The sequence below is a fragment of the Dermacentor variabilis genome, chromosome 5 (genome assembly GCF_050947875.1).
Source record: "Dermacentor variabilis isolate Ectoservices chromosome 5, ASM5094787v1, whole genome shotgun sequence".
Taxonomy (NCBI): Eukaryota; Metazoa; Arthropoda; class Arachnida; order Ixodida; family Ixodidae; genus Dermacentor; species Dermacentor variabilis.
This window is the reverse complement of record NC_134572.1, coordinates 193,735,338-193,751,515: the sequence shown is the minus strand read 5'-3', so window position 1 is coordinate 193,751,515 and position 16,178 is coordinate 193,735,338. Positions and strand designations below refer to the sequence as shown.

The window sequence follows — 16,178 nt, the reverse complement described above, 5'->3', positions numbered from 1 at the left end:
AACTCTGCCAGGCCAAAATCCACTCGGCCAGAGAAAAATGAACATGCACTGAAGTGTGCCGCATGGTGTTCAGGGCAACACGAGAAAAATGTATGCGCTCTGGCTGGCTCTGGCAGCTCGCGGTTAGTGAAAAGAAGAACATTGAAGAGGCTCAATGCGTACTCGCGAATAAAGGTCGAAGTAGAAAAAAATAAACAAAAACGTAGTTACCTTTGCTGGCTTTAGTTTAAAGGCTGATATTCTTTCATGTGACATCACGGTGCAAATGATCCACCACATCACTTCGTCTAATCGGACCTCGCTGCGTGCTTTGTCAACTTGTCTGATAGTTTGTTAATTTGGCTTGTCTCATCGTATGGTTCGATGTACGACTTTAGAAAAGTCGATGCACCTTTGGTGTCAAATGTTCGTAAGAGCATTAAACCCACAAGTTTCGGAATGGAAAATCTAAAGCGTGACTGTGGAAATGTCAGTGCACCTTTCGCACCAAAACGCCGTGGAACATTTTTTTGTCAGAATTTTTCTATGTGCAGTGAGGATGTAGTTCACTGGAAGCATGCTGGAAACAGTCATGGATGGGTACAATAGCAATTATACGCCAGCATTGGTGGGTGGCAGACGACAAGAGCAGTTGCAGTTGTGAGAAAGCATTATCTTGTTTATCAAGCTGATGTTCGTGCTATTCATGTTTTCCAAAGTGTTCAGTTATCTCTACAATAATAGCTACATGCTTTCCTGTCCAACAAATTTGTCCATTAACATGTCAAGCATGTTTTTTAGTCAAGCCAAGTAAAGTTCCCTAAAGTGAAATGACACTTTCACATGCGATACGCAGTTCAGCGTGTTGCTGGAGCCATGTGTGCACTTTTGATTTCCGAAGCATGTTGTCTCTTGAAGAGCTTGAAGAGGATTTTATCTCTCGCATGCTGGCTCAGAATCTTCGGCGCATACAACAGCAATCATGTGCGCTGTCATGCATTGAGCAATGCAGGCGCCGCCAATTAGTGTGGGCTTTTTTTTTTACTTTGTAATATAGAATAAAGCACAAAGGCCTAATAATATACGGACTGCAATTTTAAGCAATAACAATGTAGTACTTAATAACAGCTACTTAGATACACTAATCTAATATGCTACATCTGAAGTACAAAGGCTTCACCGCCAGTACATGCCACTTACTGATTTTTGTGACTTCTTTGCCGATTTTAAATTTTAATTCCTAGCTAAATTGTGAACAGCATACTCGATTATCTCACTATAAATCATGGTAATTTAATTTCCACCAACGTCCAACAACACATTCTTGCCAGTTTTCAGTCTCTTTAAAATGGGGCTTCCACATGACATTGTCCCGTTAAGCTATGCAGCAGATGATGTACAAAAGTGATTAGAGACCTTTAGCGTGACTGCTACTCCGGCAAACCGGGGTGGTTTGGGCGGATTACCAGATGGTCGGAGGCATAAACATGAGCAGCCGGATTGGTGGTGCCAGCCGGTCGTGCAAAGCTCAACCACCTAAACACAGAGCCAATTACTATATTCTTAGCTTGGGTGTAAGTTTTCGACAGCAGGGTAATTGTGAACACAATTACGCCGCTGCCCAAAAATTTGCACCAGCAGCAAAGCAGAATAAAGTAGGTTACTGCAATTTTAGCTCTATGTTTGTCTGATTGAGCTCTACAACACTAGGCGGCTCCACCGCTCCGGCCGCTCGTGTTTACGCCCCGCACCATCCGGTAATCGGCCCAATCCGCGCCGGTTTGCCGGAATAGTGGACACGCTAAAAGTCTCTATTGAGTGCAGTTGAACCCGGATATATCGAACCTGAAGGGGATCACAAAAAAAGTTTGATATAAAGGTAATTTGATATACAAAATGAACATTTTGCACAAACATTTTCACGGGGATTTTAGAGCTGTTCGAGTGACACCGTAATACATTATATGTGAATTCGATATACCCAGGCTCGAAGGTACTGACCTGAGCGAACAAAGATTAGGAGCAGCTTTAGAGATTAAATTAAGCAAATTTAATATGTAATGTTCAGGAGCCTGGCCAGGAAACGTGACTTTGTGATTGGCAGTCAACCTTTTGAAGCTGCGCAAGAACACATTCTCTGGGCCCAGAGGAGTTCCAATCAGTCGGCCAAAGCGAACGGACGTGTCGTCGGCGCGCTCCGCAACCACCGAGACGACGCGACCTTCACCGACCGCCCTTGCCCGGGCTGCTTTCGCCGGGAGTTATATGGGAAGCGGCTTTCTTGCTGTTTCCCACCGACTGTCTTTTTCCTGGGACCTTTTTTGCCACTCCCCGCGCCTGCTCTGAAGCAGTTCCAACGCGGCTGCCCCTGCCAGGGCCATAGCTGCCTTGGCGTGTTTTCTACACCATGAACCAAGAGCGCCAAGCGACCAGCTCTTCCGAGGCCCATGTTCTAAACCGGCGTGAAAAGGGCCTTCGGCCCATTCACCGCTCTGTTTCGATGGAGAATTTATCTACCGCAACGTCATTTTCCAACGAGCAGGAGACGCACTTGGCGGCAGTGAACGGCGGCGCGCGTTCCTCGGCAACAACGAAGACGCCCGAGGTGGATACCGCGGGACTGGTTGCCGATCCCATCGTCGCCAATTTTCCCTCCCAACAACGAGAGGTGGACACTCCAACCGGGGAAAGGATGGAGGAAGATGCTGCCCCGAACATTTATGACGACAAAACTGGCGACGATGCAGGTCATACGTAAGCGACGCATCCGTCAAACGCATGCCAAGACGCAACCCTCTGAGAACATCTTGGGCATTCCGGACGCCTCTCAGCTTACCGTACGCAAGCGCAGTCGGAATCAGAACCTGCCTCAACTTCCTTTGCACGACGAAAAGATAATTCTGTGGCCTAACGGAGGACTTTGTCTCGATAAGTGGACGCGCCCAGAACTCGCCAGTGCTCTATGGAGTGCAGCCGGCTTAACCACCGAGGATCGTCAGGACATCATATTCCGACTGCGACCTCAGCAGAACTTGGCAATCATCAGCACACCCCAGTCACACGTAGCCGACGCATTGTACAAGGTGAGGGAGCTGAACCTTGGTCAGCGGGTCTATCCCATCACAACATATTTTGCGGCCCCAGGCAACTCATGCAAGGGATTTGTTTCCAGTCTTTTGCCCGGTGCGCCCTCTTCGAAGCTGGTGGATGAACTGTTGGCTCCTGGAACTCAAATACTTCAAGCCCGAATGATGGGTCAAACGAACGTTGCGTTGGTAACATCTGAAGGACTTAAAGTGCCTTGCTACGTGCGTTTCTATGGTGCAGAACTCCGCTGCTACCCCCATCGACCCCGCCAACTGGTTTGCAAGATATGTCACAAGCTCGGCCATTGGGCTGATTACTGTCCTACGCCGCACGTGGTCATTTGCGCGACGTGCGGGACTGACAACCCCACCCCGTCACATCCGTGCACCCCACACTGCAGATCCTGTGACGGGACCCACCCTATGACAGATCCAAACTGCCCGCGGCGTGATAGGCAGACACTGAACAAAGCTTGGGTGCGGAAAGCTCTCAAGAAAGAGCAGCGTGAACGCCAACCCTCCAGTGACCCGACCACAACCACAGATACGGCGGAGACCCAAATGTCACGTGCCCCAATGAAGGAGACCGGACAAGTCTAGTCGGAGACCCGTTCGAGATCCCGTCGCAAGTTCCGGACCCGCTCCAAGTCTCGGTCCCGATCCCGCGAGGCATCGGTGCGCCTCCCGGAGAAGCGCCCTTCTTCCCCATCTTCCCAACAACCCTACAAGAAGGCCCTGCAGACCAACGCCCCAGCCAAGGTGACCCTGGTCCCTCCAGGAGGCAGCAGACTCCGGAGAAGAAAACCGCAATGGAGGCACCTCAGGAGGTAGGTCGGACGGGGGGCCCCCACAGCTCGCTCCGCCCCGTAAATCTCTCCCTACCCCTTCCCCTACCAATTCGTTATCAACTCCCGATCCTCTAATAGAAATAGCCCGCCTACGTCGTGACATGGAGGCGCGCTGTGAGCGCCTGCAAAAACAAATGGACGCGCTGTTGGCAGACATGAGTGCTAGTATGCAGGCGGCTCTGGACAGGATAGCACGCCAAATGGAGGACCTTCGAATAGGGATTACGGAGCAAGTGAAATCATGTATGGAGTGCACTTTTGCACGCATGCAAGCTCCTGAGCTTGGCGGTTACAACGAAAGCGCACTTTCCGATCAAGGCTCTCAGCTGCAGCCTTCAAATGTGGGCACCCGGCGCCCGCATCCCTATGCACGACCGCCTGCTTCCTCTCGCGATGATGATGGCGCCGCATAATGCGGAGCAACTAGTGTGGCAGTGGAATTGTAGGGGATTCCGCCAAAAACGAGGTTCCCTACAGCAGTATATCGCCACATCCCCGAACCCTCCCGATGTCATCCTCTTACAGGAAGTCAATTGCACACCCTTCTTTAACCGGCTACAGCACGCTCTCGGGTGTCTCTCCTCTTGTGGGAGCCTTAGTTTCGAAACATGTTACATGTCGCATGCATATGACTAGCATTGACATTATTGTCAATATTGGAACCAAATATTGGAAATAATTACGCAAGGTAAACGCAGCGAGAGCCTCTTTATACTCAATGTATACAGTTCCCCCCGTTCACGTACACACTGTTTTCAGCACCTACTAACAGAATTTGGTAGGTTTGGATGGGTTTGTGTGGTAGCCGGCGACTTTAACGCTCCGCATACTGCATGGGGTTATGTTAAATCCAGGCTAAAGGGACCCGCTTATGGAATGCCATCTGTAACATGAGATACACACTCCTTACCGACCCAGAGCACCCCACTCGGATGGGCAACAGCGTATCTCGTGACACCTGCCCTGACCTTACCTTCATGCGCAGTACTGGCCCAGTCGTTGCGCACGGGCCTTTAGAGGACCACCTTTGTAGTGACCACTACATTGTAGCGACCACCTTGTCATTACGGGGTGTGCACAGGCGCGAGCGAAATGTGCGTATAACGGATTGGGCGAAATTCAGGGAACGTCGCCAGGACCCACCTGAGCGCCAAGGGCACGAACGCTGGCTTGACTCTCTCGCACAAGATCTAGAGGCCACTATGAGCACACTGCGCACCACAACCGAGACACCAGACATAGACCCGCATTTACTTCATCTTTGGAACGCCCGCAGAGGGTTGACACGACGATTGAAACGACAACGCCTCAACCGCAAACTTAGAAAACGTATAGATCAAATTACACAGGAATCCCAGGAGTATGCAGAGACCCTTACGAGGAATAACTGGCAAGGATTTTGCGATCGCCTCTCAGGCACATTGAGCACAGCAAAAACGTTGTCGATTCTTCGCTTGCTCACAGACCCCACCACAACAAAGGGAAAAACATTTCAACAGCTGCACATCCTAATGCACGAGTACAGGGACGATGTCTCGACACTCCTCAGGGAGCTAGAGAAGCATTTCATACCCACGGGCCCGCCGCCGCAGTACCCTGACTATCCTTATGTAGGCAAGGCGAACGAATTGCTCGATGCAGACATCACATCGGACGAGGTGCGAGTGGTCCTACAAGACCTACGCCGCAACACGGCACCGGGAGCCGACCACATTTGATTCGCCACCCTTCGTAACCTCAGTGACGCGGATATTAACCACCTCACCCATATCTTCAATGATTGCTGGCGCAAGGGCATGCTTCCCCAAGCATGGCGACACGCTGACATCACACTGATCCCCAAGCCAGGCAATCCTGTTAAAGTTGAAAATTTACGACCCATCTCCCTAACATCATGCATTGGTAAGCTCATGGAGCATGTACTCTTGCGGCGTCTGCAGCCCTTCCTCGAAGAAAAATCATTCTTTTCTAACTCTTAATTCGGGTATCGAGCTCATCTGTCTGCCAAAGATGTGCTTTTACAATTGCGGGAGAGGTCATAGGACCTCTGTCGCGCGCCCAAACGAGAGCACTCATCGCCTTAGACCTAAAAGGGGCATTCGATAATGTTGAACATGACCTCATCCTTCGCAATGTTGTACATTCGCACTGTGAAATTCGTATGTACAACTATATCTGTGCATTTCTTCGAGATCACACAGCCACTGTAGGAATGGGACCGCATTGATCCGGTATGATTCGCCTTGTAGGACGTGGGACACCCCAGGGCTCAGTTCTTTCCCCTACTCTATTCAATATCGCTCTCGCACGGCTCCCCGGCTGCTCGACCAGATCCCTGATGGCGCCCACGCTATTTATGCGGACGACATTACTATCTGGTCGACACGGGGTTCCGACGGAGCCATCCAGAACGGGCTGCAGCGAGCAGTCGACACAGTTTCCGAGTATGCGAGGAAATGCGGCTAAGATGTGCTCCGGAAAAGTCGGAGCTCATAATCATTCGCCCCCGCAGCCGTTCCTCTACTCCCCCTATCACTGTGCATGTGGGTGGCATACCCATACCACAGGTTAATCGTGCTCACATCCTCGGCCTACACGTCCAAGCGGATGGCATGCCTAACTGTACTGTTGCCCTTCTATCCAGACAGATTGAGCAAATTCTGGCCATGATCCGGAGGGTCTCCAACAGGCACTCGGGCCTTCGAGAAGAGGACCTGCTGCGCTTGGTGGAAGCATGCGTGATCAGCCGGCTTACATACCATCTCCCATTTCAGCGGTTGACCCAAGCGCAACAACTTCACATAGACGCAAGGATTCGAAAAGCGACGAAGCTGGCCCATGGCCTCCCGAACTATACTTCCACACGCCGTCTCCTTAACTTAGGGACACATAACACACTAGGCGAGCTGCTAGAGGCATATTGGGTCAGCCAGCGCCAGCGCCTCCTACTTACTCCTACTGGCCACCACCTTCTCACACGGCTAGGATACTCTGTCCCACCCCTTGAGTCTGAAACTTGTCCAACGATCTTGTCAGCGATACGCCAAGCACTAAGTATTCATCCATTGCCATGTAATATGCACCCTGAGCATGACAAAGGATGGCACAAAGCCTGTGTACGATACCTTGGCCGCATGCTTGCAAACGTCCCGGAAACGCATACTTTATACACGGACACATCACGGACTCAAGAGGGCTATACCTCGGTAGTTTTGGATGGCACCGAATCCCTGAGAGACTCTGCTGCAATGCGCGGAACAAATGCCGCTTACGGAGAAATTCTCGGTGTTGCTCTTGCAATTCGATACGCCATCCGTGTCTCTGGGGAAGTGTATATATTGACGGACTCGCAACAGGCATGCCGGGCGTTCCTATCAGGACATGGCATCCCAAGAGTGGCGCACCAAATTCTCAAACAGATCCCTCAAAATGCACCAAGCACACCTCCCCGCATCCACTTACTCTGGAGCCCTGGTCATACCTCGCTGCCGGGTAACGAACGCGCACATGCGGTTGCCCGAGAAATTTCCCTCCGGACGACTCGGCGTGGTGAGGCGACTAGTTCAGAGTTGGGGGATCCCTTGCTCCGTTACAAAGACATGCTCCGTCATTATACACGCAGTCGTCGCACCCACGCCGCACCACCACCGTCCTTCTCGCGGGAGGAAGCAGTGGCATTACGCCAGTTACAAACCGCAACTTTTCCAAATCTCGTCTCTCTCAATAAATTCTATCCACACTGTTATGGAGATCGTTGCCCTGGCTGTGGCAGCTCGCCCACAATCTTCCACGTCACGATTGAGTGCACTGCAAACCTCTTTCCTCCCTTTCCAACTCTCCTTTACCCCCTACGCAACAAAGAGCTGTGGGGCGATGCCCTCCATGACGGACCTCCCGAGGTCCTCCGAGCTGTGATACAAGGGGCTTGAAACATCGCCGGAATCATCTTAGGGACCCTGGACTGAAGGTTCCTTCCACACTGCTCTTGCTGTTCAAATATTAATAATAATAAAGATGTTTCACTCTCTCTCTGGGCCTTGTAGTCACCTACATGGTGAGAAGGAAACATTCAGATGAATAGAAGTGGGCTGGAGCACACTTGCAGGTCCTAAACAGCATGAAATGAGAGTGTGCAACGAGTGCCGAGCTGTGGGGCTGATACCTTGAGGATAGTAAAAATTAATGTAAAAGCAAGCTAAATTCAGTGCACAACAGCAACAATTCAAGGAAAAACAAATGTGTCAAGTGGGCTGCAAAATAGCTACCTAAAAAAGAAAAGAGAGACATTACAAGCAGGCTAAGAATGTGCAAGCAAAAATGAATACATCAGAAAAGCAAGAGATGCAAAGCAAATGTAGATTGCTGCTGAAAATTTTTTCTTTAAGGCCTTCAGTGTCGGAGATGCATGCGGCTCCAATTTGCCCATTTTTTTGAAATAAAATAATTTTGAGCGAAATGCTATACAGTTCTAAGTGACTCCTAAGAGATGTCCCTCTTCTCTATAAATTTGTATTTTCACTGTAAAAGCCAGCTGCAAGGAAATTTCACTTTGGCTTAATTTGCTATAAATGAGTAGTATATACCACTGAAGCAATCTTGGCAAAGGCGTCAGGCTGGTAATTGCAGTCTTCTTGTTAAGCAGCCTTTAACAGTCCCTAAACAGATGATGCGTGCACCTAGTGATCATTGCTATGATTTATATTTTAGCACGCCAGCTCTGAAAATTTTCATTGTGCCGTGGGCCTCACCTTATCTCAGAGGTCATGTCCAGGAGTTGTACGCTTTAATCCATCACTTCCGGCGAGTGGTAATGGCGGCATCTTTATTTTTTTCAGTTTCGGTATCAAAAATCACTATTCTTGAGAGAATTTTGCAATGGTTCTACTCATATTTCCATTGTCAAACTTTGCGCAGAGGTTCCAATATATTTCCACCATCTTAAGCTATGCTCAGTATAACTTGCTCCGCGGTGAGTTGATTAACATTCGATTAAGCCATTGTAGTTCAAATAGGACAAAGAACCAGACACCACGGTAGTGCCCGTGGTGTCTGGTTCTGTTTTTTGTCTTTGTCCTATCTGTGTTGCAGTGGATTCATTAAACTGGGCTTTAGCAAAGGGAAAATCAGACATACATTCATAGCAATTGCTACAAAGGAAACCCATACGGGTTCCTCGAAATAAAAGCCTCGCACTTGAAGAAAAATTCTTCTTGGTCCTAGACAGACCAGTATGAATTTTTCTTCAACTGCGAGGCTTTTCATTCGAGGAACCCGTATGGGTTTCCTTTGTAGCAATTGCTACGAACAGGCGGATGTCTGATTTTCTCTTTATTAAATACTTCTCTCCACCTTGCGGGTTTCCGCAGAACTATTGCGTTAAACTAGGCTTTGTGTACATTCGAAAATTTCATTGCAGTTTGCCCTTAAGTCAAATTTACCTATCCAAAGCAAAATTCAATAGTATTGGGTTCCGGACAATCTATAAGCATTGTTGTTTTGCATTTGGATGCTTAACTTTTACGGGTGTGCGAGATGAAGTTTGGCCTGCAAGTTATGTGTACACATCAACCTGGTGCCGAGCAGCCTCGTGCCTCTGGCATGGCAACTGCTGCAGATGCCGCCAGCGAAGCTCAGTTCACAATTCAGTAATGTGCATCCAATTGCAGCAGCCTCAGGTAACTGAGATTGACAGCTTGTTTACAAGCAATACTACCTAAACATCAAAGATTTCTTCGACCAATGCTTATGCGGGTATTGCCACCTTTATACTTACCGACAGCTTTCTGGGGCAATGAAGGGAGAGCTACAGGGTTGGAGCCAAAAGGTGTGTCAGCATGGCTTTTGGTTTCTTGGAGCAAATGCTAGATCGGAGGAGCTATCACATGTGACAATTTTGCATTTGTGCAACTGATTCAATGCTCAGCCATGTGCTTTGCTGCTGCGGTTTCGCTGCCCCAGCTTAGCCTTTCTCAGAAGCACTCCCGCTTGTGCACACATTGCCTCCATAGTTTTCTCTTCATTGTCACAGAGAGTTGTTTGTGGGTATAGTCACTGGGACTCTGACACGGAGAAACCTATTACAGTGGACTCTCATTAAACAAAACCTCAAGGGACCGGGAAAATATGTTTCGTTTAGAGAGAGAAGGTTCAGGATTTCGCAATCCGTTCCAGACTGCTTGGTCCCGACGAGGCAGGCGTGCGCGCAATTGGCAGTCTCCGCTGAAGCGGATCTCAGATGCAAAATCTAGGTATTAAAGAGGACGGTACGCTATGGGCACAAACTTTATTGCAGAAAAGTGGTAAGCAATGAACTTTTTTCAGAGCACTACTAAAATTTAAAAAAAAATCTCAATAGTCCACTTATTCCGCGAAAATCAGTGGGAACTGCAATTTATTGGCTTGTGAAAAAGGACTTTGGAAATGTCGCAGACGACGCTAAACAGCGGATGTAAGGCTTAAGCCTAACAACAGCAAGTGCACACCATGACAGAAAGCAAGCGATGAGGTTACAGTGTGCGAGAAAGAAGTAGTGATGCGTAGCGCGATGGGGCTCTACGTGGACGTCAAGTTGCGGTTTCGAGTTCATTTTCGGTTCTGTTTATACGGTGGTCTGAAAATACGAGTTCCGATTAATGGGATTTTTGTTACATTGTTTTAATACAAAACGAACCAACTGCGAGGCATTTGTTCCGTTTAAGCGTTGATTCCGTTTAACCGATTTCCGTTTATCGACATTCTACTGTATTTAGTTTCCACGTTTATCTTGTTTAGTATAATAAAATAAGGTTTTTTGACTGTTTTGGCATCTTCATCCGAGATACCAAAGAATTCTTAGTTAGGTTTTGTATCATTGAGCAAATAAATGTGTTGAATCTATGCAGCTTTCACATAACCTTTTATGTTTTTTTTTAAAGTTCAATATTTTATATAAACAAAAGAATACAAGGACTCCAATTGACATCTGTTTAAAGTGAAGCATTCTTGGTGTGATTTGCTCATGAGCTATGTGTGTGTGTGTGTATAGGTATATGAAGCGTAGTTTTTAAGGTATAAATATTTGTATTAATGAGCAGCATGTTAAACAAAGAAATGATTTTATTTGTAGTGAATTATACACAGCATGGATACCATATACACATGTTTACATGCACTACGTCACATACCTATATCCTTATTATTATTTTTAAAATTTTTAGTGGTGATTGATAGCATCACGTGACACTTGTGTTTCTGATGCGTTGGTCTTTTCTAATGCAACTGTGGATTGAAACACGCTGGCTTATCTGCGAGAAATGGTGTTCTATGCCACTTGTTGACACATGTGACCATGGTGCAATGGTTTCAATATCAGGCTTCTGTGCTAGAGGTCCTGTGTTCAAATCCAACCACCAGGCCATTTCACTAATGTTTATTTAATTATTTATACCTCGTTGAAAATCAATAATTTGCAAAGCCATTTGAAGCCAATAAGACAAAGTTTAGGCAAATCCATGTACTAGTACTAAGCATCATCCTCAAGCTGGCTGAAGTGCCCTGCTTGCAGCTCCTGTAGACACCAGTGCCACAGTTCCCTCTTGTAACTATTGTATGAAACTGCTTCAAACAGTAAGCTACTACCTTGCAGCACCGCTTCTAGGTGGTGTTATACGCATTCGGGGTTAGAGGCCAGATTTGTACGAAAAGGTGTCTGAAACTCCGCGTGAAAGCTTCGCTTTAAAACAGCTTTTGTTTTCAAACCACTGAAGAGTTCCGCAGCTCTAAACTCAGCATGCAATGCAGTTTGCCTTCTTCTCCAGTGCATTAGTAATAATATGATATACATGCAATGTTTCTGTCAGCCTTATGTAATGCCGGCATTAAGACATTAGTGACCACAAGAAGACTCCAACAGTGATGGCACCACATACTGTGGTGTCCACATTGTATGTCCATCAGAATTATTAACTGGTCCACTAAAATATAAGATAAGTTACAAGCTATGCAAAGATAAGATATGCCATACCAACAAGCCCCTATAGCTATCCTTAATAAAATTTAAAGTACAGGGCCGAAAGCTATCTTGTAATAACTATGAACACTCACATTATATGTTCAAATAATGTTTAATGACAAACCTCATATAAAGTTAAGCTATCAGTTTTTTCTCAAATTGATGTGAGCAGCTGGACACTTTTTTCTGGATTCAACAGTATGGGGCTCTACTATGTACTGGTGGTTATGAAGTCATAGTTTGTAAATATATTTTTGTGACAAAGAGAAAAATATTCAATTCCTTGTTAAAATTGGTGCTCGTTGAATGTAGGGACAGGTATGAAAGGGTGCCATTGACAATGTAACTGTCTTGCCCACAGTCACTGTGTAATGCATATACTCATGAGATACGTCGCAATGAATGTTGTCGCGAGCCCTTCCAGATAATGCCTCTTCACACTGCCCTTAAGCAGACAAATGATTGCAGCAGCATCTGGTGAGAATTTGGTGTAACATACCAGTGAAAAGTAGAACAAAAGGAAATATAGGGTCTCCAGCCATGGAACCCGGCTGATGTAGTCTGCTTGCTTATCCCACATAGGACCAGGGCCAATGTTTTTGCCTTGTGGGTGACTGGATACGGTTGAACAGCATGCCAAAAGTATGTCTTTTTGGTAGCTCCTAAATTAAGGTTCTTTCTATGAATTTGCACGAAACCATGCACAGACGATGACGGTTTGACAAAGGAACACAGTCATATCATTTCATTCACAGCGCAAAACAAGAGCGTGCAGAAAACAACGCAAGAACAGCAGACATTTTCCATAGAAAAGCATTTCTGCCTCTCACGTGACTCAGCTATAATCAAAGAGTCATCTCATGGTGGCATTAAGGGGACATTATCAGCCCTTCCTGCAAGAGGCGTTCACACCCAAGGAGCATCTCTTACACCATGCCCAAGGGTGATGCCTAAACTATTTTATGGAAGAACAGAAACCATCAGTCTTGTTAAACATAGTGCAAACACCATTTTCAACTGATAAGTATTACTGAAACTCTTAAGCAGAGCAAAGTACATTTGAACTTTGTGAGTGAAATTATTTACCTGACTCTTTCATTTCACAATGTTAGTTCCATTAAATTCTGCATATTTGTGACCTTCTGACTGCAATTTGACACAGTAATATTGTCTCACAGTTTCAAGTTAATGGCGGACATGCACAATAAATTGAAAAGCGTAATTGACTAAATCACAATTTACTAATCAAGTTTATAACTAATTAATTGAGGGCACATATTGCAGTTTACAAATTCTAGTTGGCGGGTTTGCAAGGCTTATTCGTTTGCAACTAATTCTAAGGATGTTCAATATATGAGATGTCAAACTTGCAGTAAAAGTACACTCTTGTTCTACTTATCCTGTAAACAGATGCCATTTCATGCATAGAAGCACAAAATTAACTGGAATCCCAGTGTACTTCATTGCACACTTTGGAAATAAATGGTATCTTGAAACTGGTGCCATTCTGAGAACTTGTTGCCAGTGGGTGGATACACCTTGTGAACACCATGATCTACTGAACTCCAGACCTGCACAGGTGTCCCTTGCCCAGCATGTCTGACATAGTTCAACCGTCTTGCCACTAGAGACAGAACGTACTGGAGTAGCACTAGTTATAACCTGTGCGCTGTCCTCTGCTTCCACAATCTGTTCGAATGCTTGTGCTGCCATTTCGACAGGCACAAAGTGCTTGTATAGGTGGTGAGTGAATAACTTCACAAATATAAAAAGAAAACAAAAATTGCGAATGTTTTTCATTTGAATAGTGAGATCAGAGGAGGAAGGGTGGTACAAGAAAGGTAAAAAATGAGTACAGGTGGCAGCTGCAATGCTAGACGGCATAAATTTCCCTTTCCTAGCTTCCATAAGAGACTGAAAAAATTGTTTTAGAAGATTCATAGGATAAACTAGCTTTTGGGAGTAAAAACAGATAGTCTAACATCAAGGAGGACATTAGGATTTACTGCTGTGTGCTGCAATGAAAGACAGAGAATCTGGTAAACGTTTTCACAAGTATTGCCTGTGCCTGATGTGTGCAAGAAATTGATTGAGTTTGTTTCAAGGAAAGGTGAGCATAGCTTTGTTTTTAAATATTGTTTGATGTCTAGTTGAGTTCAAAGCTTGCAAAAGGGATCCCAGCGCTTTAAAACATGCTGCGCTGCAGGCCTTGGGGCATGCATAGAACTCTTTCCAAACTGCAAAGCTAGCCTTTCTGCGTGGTATGGCAGCAGCATAACAGTGGTGTGAAACATACATACGCAGTGAATCTTTGCGCGTAATTCTCTTTTTGAACTCACGAAACACTCACGGGCAACTTCTAAGAGTTAAAATGAGTGGCAATCATTGCATCCTCGAACGTTACGGTGCTTTCCAGTTCCTAAAATATGTAGAGGTGAACTTTACAGTGTAAACAATGAAACTGTTGTGAACTTTACAAGCTCTATAAACAATGTGATTTAATGTGCACAAGAGCTGTGTGGTTTGTTACTGCGTGAAAAGGCAACAGTATTCGCTATTGAATGCTATTTTAGAGCGCAGCGGACTACACGCACCAACCTTTTTCAGGTTCGGGCGGTCAACTTTTGGAGCCAGATGACCAGCCAAAGCCTTGTGACATCACTGTCACTGTGTTCTCAACAGTCATGAGCTATGCAAGCAGGTCGTTGCAACACAATAGCCACCATTCTAATTACAACGCCGCCCCAGTAAACTGTAGAGTAGCAGACGAACAGGTCATAAAAGCGACACCAACAGCCATCAGTTGAACGTGAGTGGGCGGAGACAGCTCCCATATAAGTTCGTTATCTGTGCTGGTCTAGAGTTCCATTAGGTCGTGGCTGCAATTTGTTAATTAAAATACGTAAGAAATGTGTAAAGAAAATATGTAAAAAAATTACTCAAACAATTGAATAGTGAAATGTTGTTAGTCAATTATGTATTTCTATGTATTGTGCACATGTCTGCCTCTGTGAGTAGACCACCTCAATGACAGCCATTGTGCTATTTGCCATAGGCAACTTTTAAAAATTCTGTACAATTAAAAGAACACTTTGTATGTTTTATGCAGTTATCAAACGAAGTGGATACCTTATTGTACACATTTCAAGCAAAATTGCTGTACGCTCTGAAATGGATCCAGGCAGTGCCACATAAATGATATTGTTACACACGAGGTATTTAATGCAGAACCAGATGAATCTGGTTGATAGGCGTGTTTCGAGAGCGGTCCCGAGACAGCTTGGCTAACGTCGTTCTCATCTTTCTTCCACCTGGTTGTCTGCACGGCAGCCGTGGTTCATGACAGAGCTCGTGACATTTCCCCGCTGGCAGAGGAAGCCCACCGGGCGAGTCAGTCATCTCATGGATTTTAACGCCTCAGACGCACGACGTGTGTCAATTCAGCCTTGGCCGAGTGTCATCTACTGCTTGTGAGACTCACAATGCGATAGTTCACTTTGCTGAGGCGCTCTAGAATAATGTAGGGGCTGACGTAGTGGGTGAGAAACTTCTGGAACAAGCCACACTTTCGCAACAGCGTCCAGAGCCACACAAGGTTATCAGGATCGAAATAAATGTGGCGGTGATACCTGTCATGGCGTATCTTGGACCGGTCCTGTGATGCCAGGGTGCTTAGCCTAGCGAGGCGTCGTGCTTGTTCTGCTCGACAGAGGATCTCATCAATTGATTCATTGTCATGAGCGAAATAGGGAAATATGGTGTCGAGGGTGTAGCACAGTGGACGAGCATAAAGAAGGAAAAATGATGAGTAACCAGTAGTCTCGTGTCTTGCGGTATTGAAGCCATAGGTAATGAAAGGCAAGATACTGTCCCAATTCTTGTGTGCTGAATCAACCTACATGGACAGCATGTTGGCAAGCGTTCTGTTTGTGCGCTTGACCAGACCATTAGTTTGTGGATGGTAGGGCGTAGAATGGCGGAAGCTACATGAACACAGACGAAGGGTTTCTTCAACTACGTTCGCGGTAAACAGTCGCCCGCAATCGCTGATTACTATGTGAGGAGGTCCATGTCGGAGTATAACATGAGCCAGCAAGAAGATAGAAACTTCTGTAGCTGTGGCCGATGGCAATGTGGCGGTCTCACAATAGCAGGTAAGGTGATCTACGCAAACGATAACCCAACGATTGCCCTTGGAGGATCGCGGGAAAGGGCCCAGAAGATCTATACCAACTTGCTCAAAGGGGATGCTAGAAGGGGGAACTGGTTGAAGCA

The 16,178-nt window shown here is 46.3% G+C and overlaps 1 protein-coding gene across 3 annotated transcripts in view; it reads left to right on the top strand.

Annotated features, from left to right (window-relative positions):
* Nucleotides 1–16,178, top strand: part of pyd (zonula occludens-like protein polychaetoid) — a 468,585-nt gene that overhangs the window by 75,865 nt on the left and 376,542 nt on the right. The gene's annotated exons all lie outside the window — the stretch shown is intronic.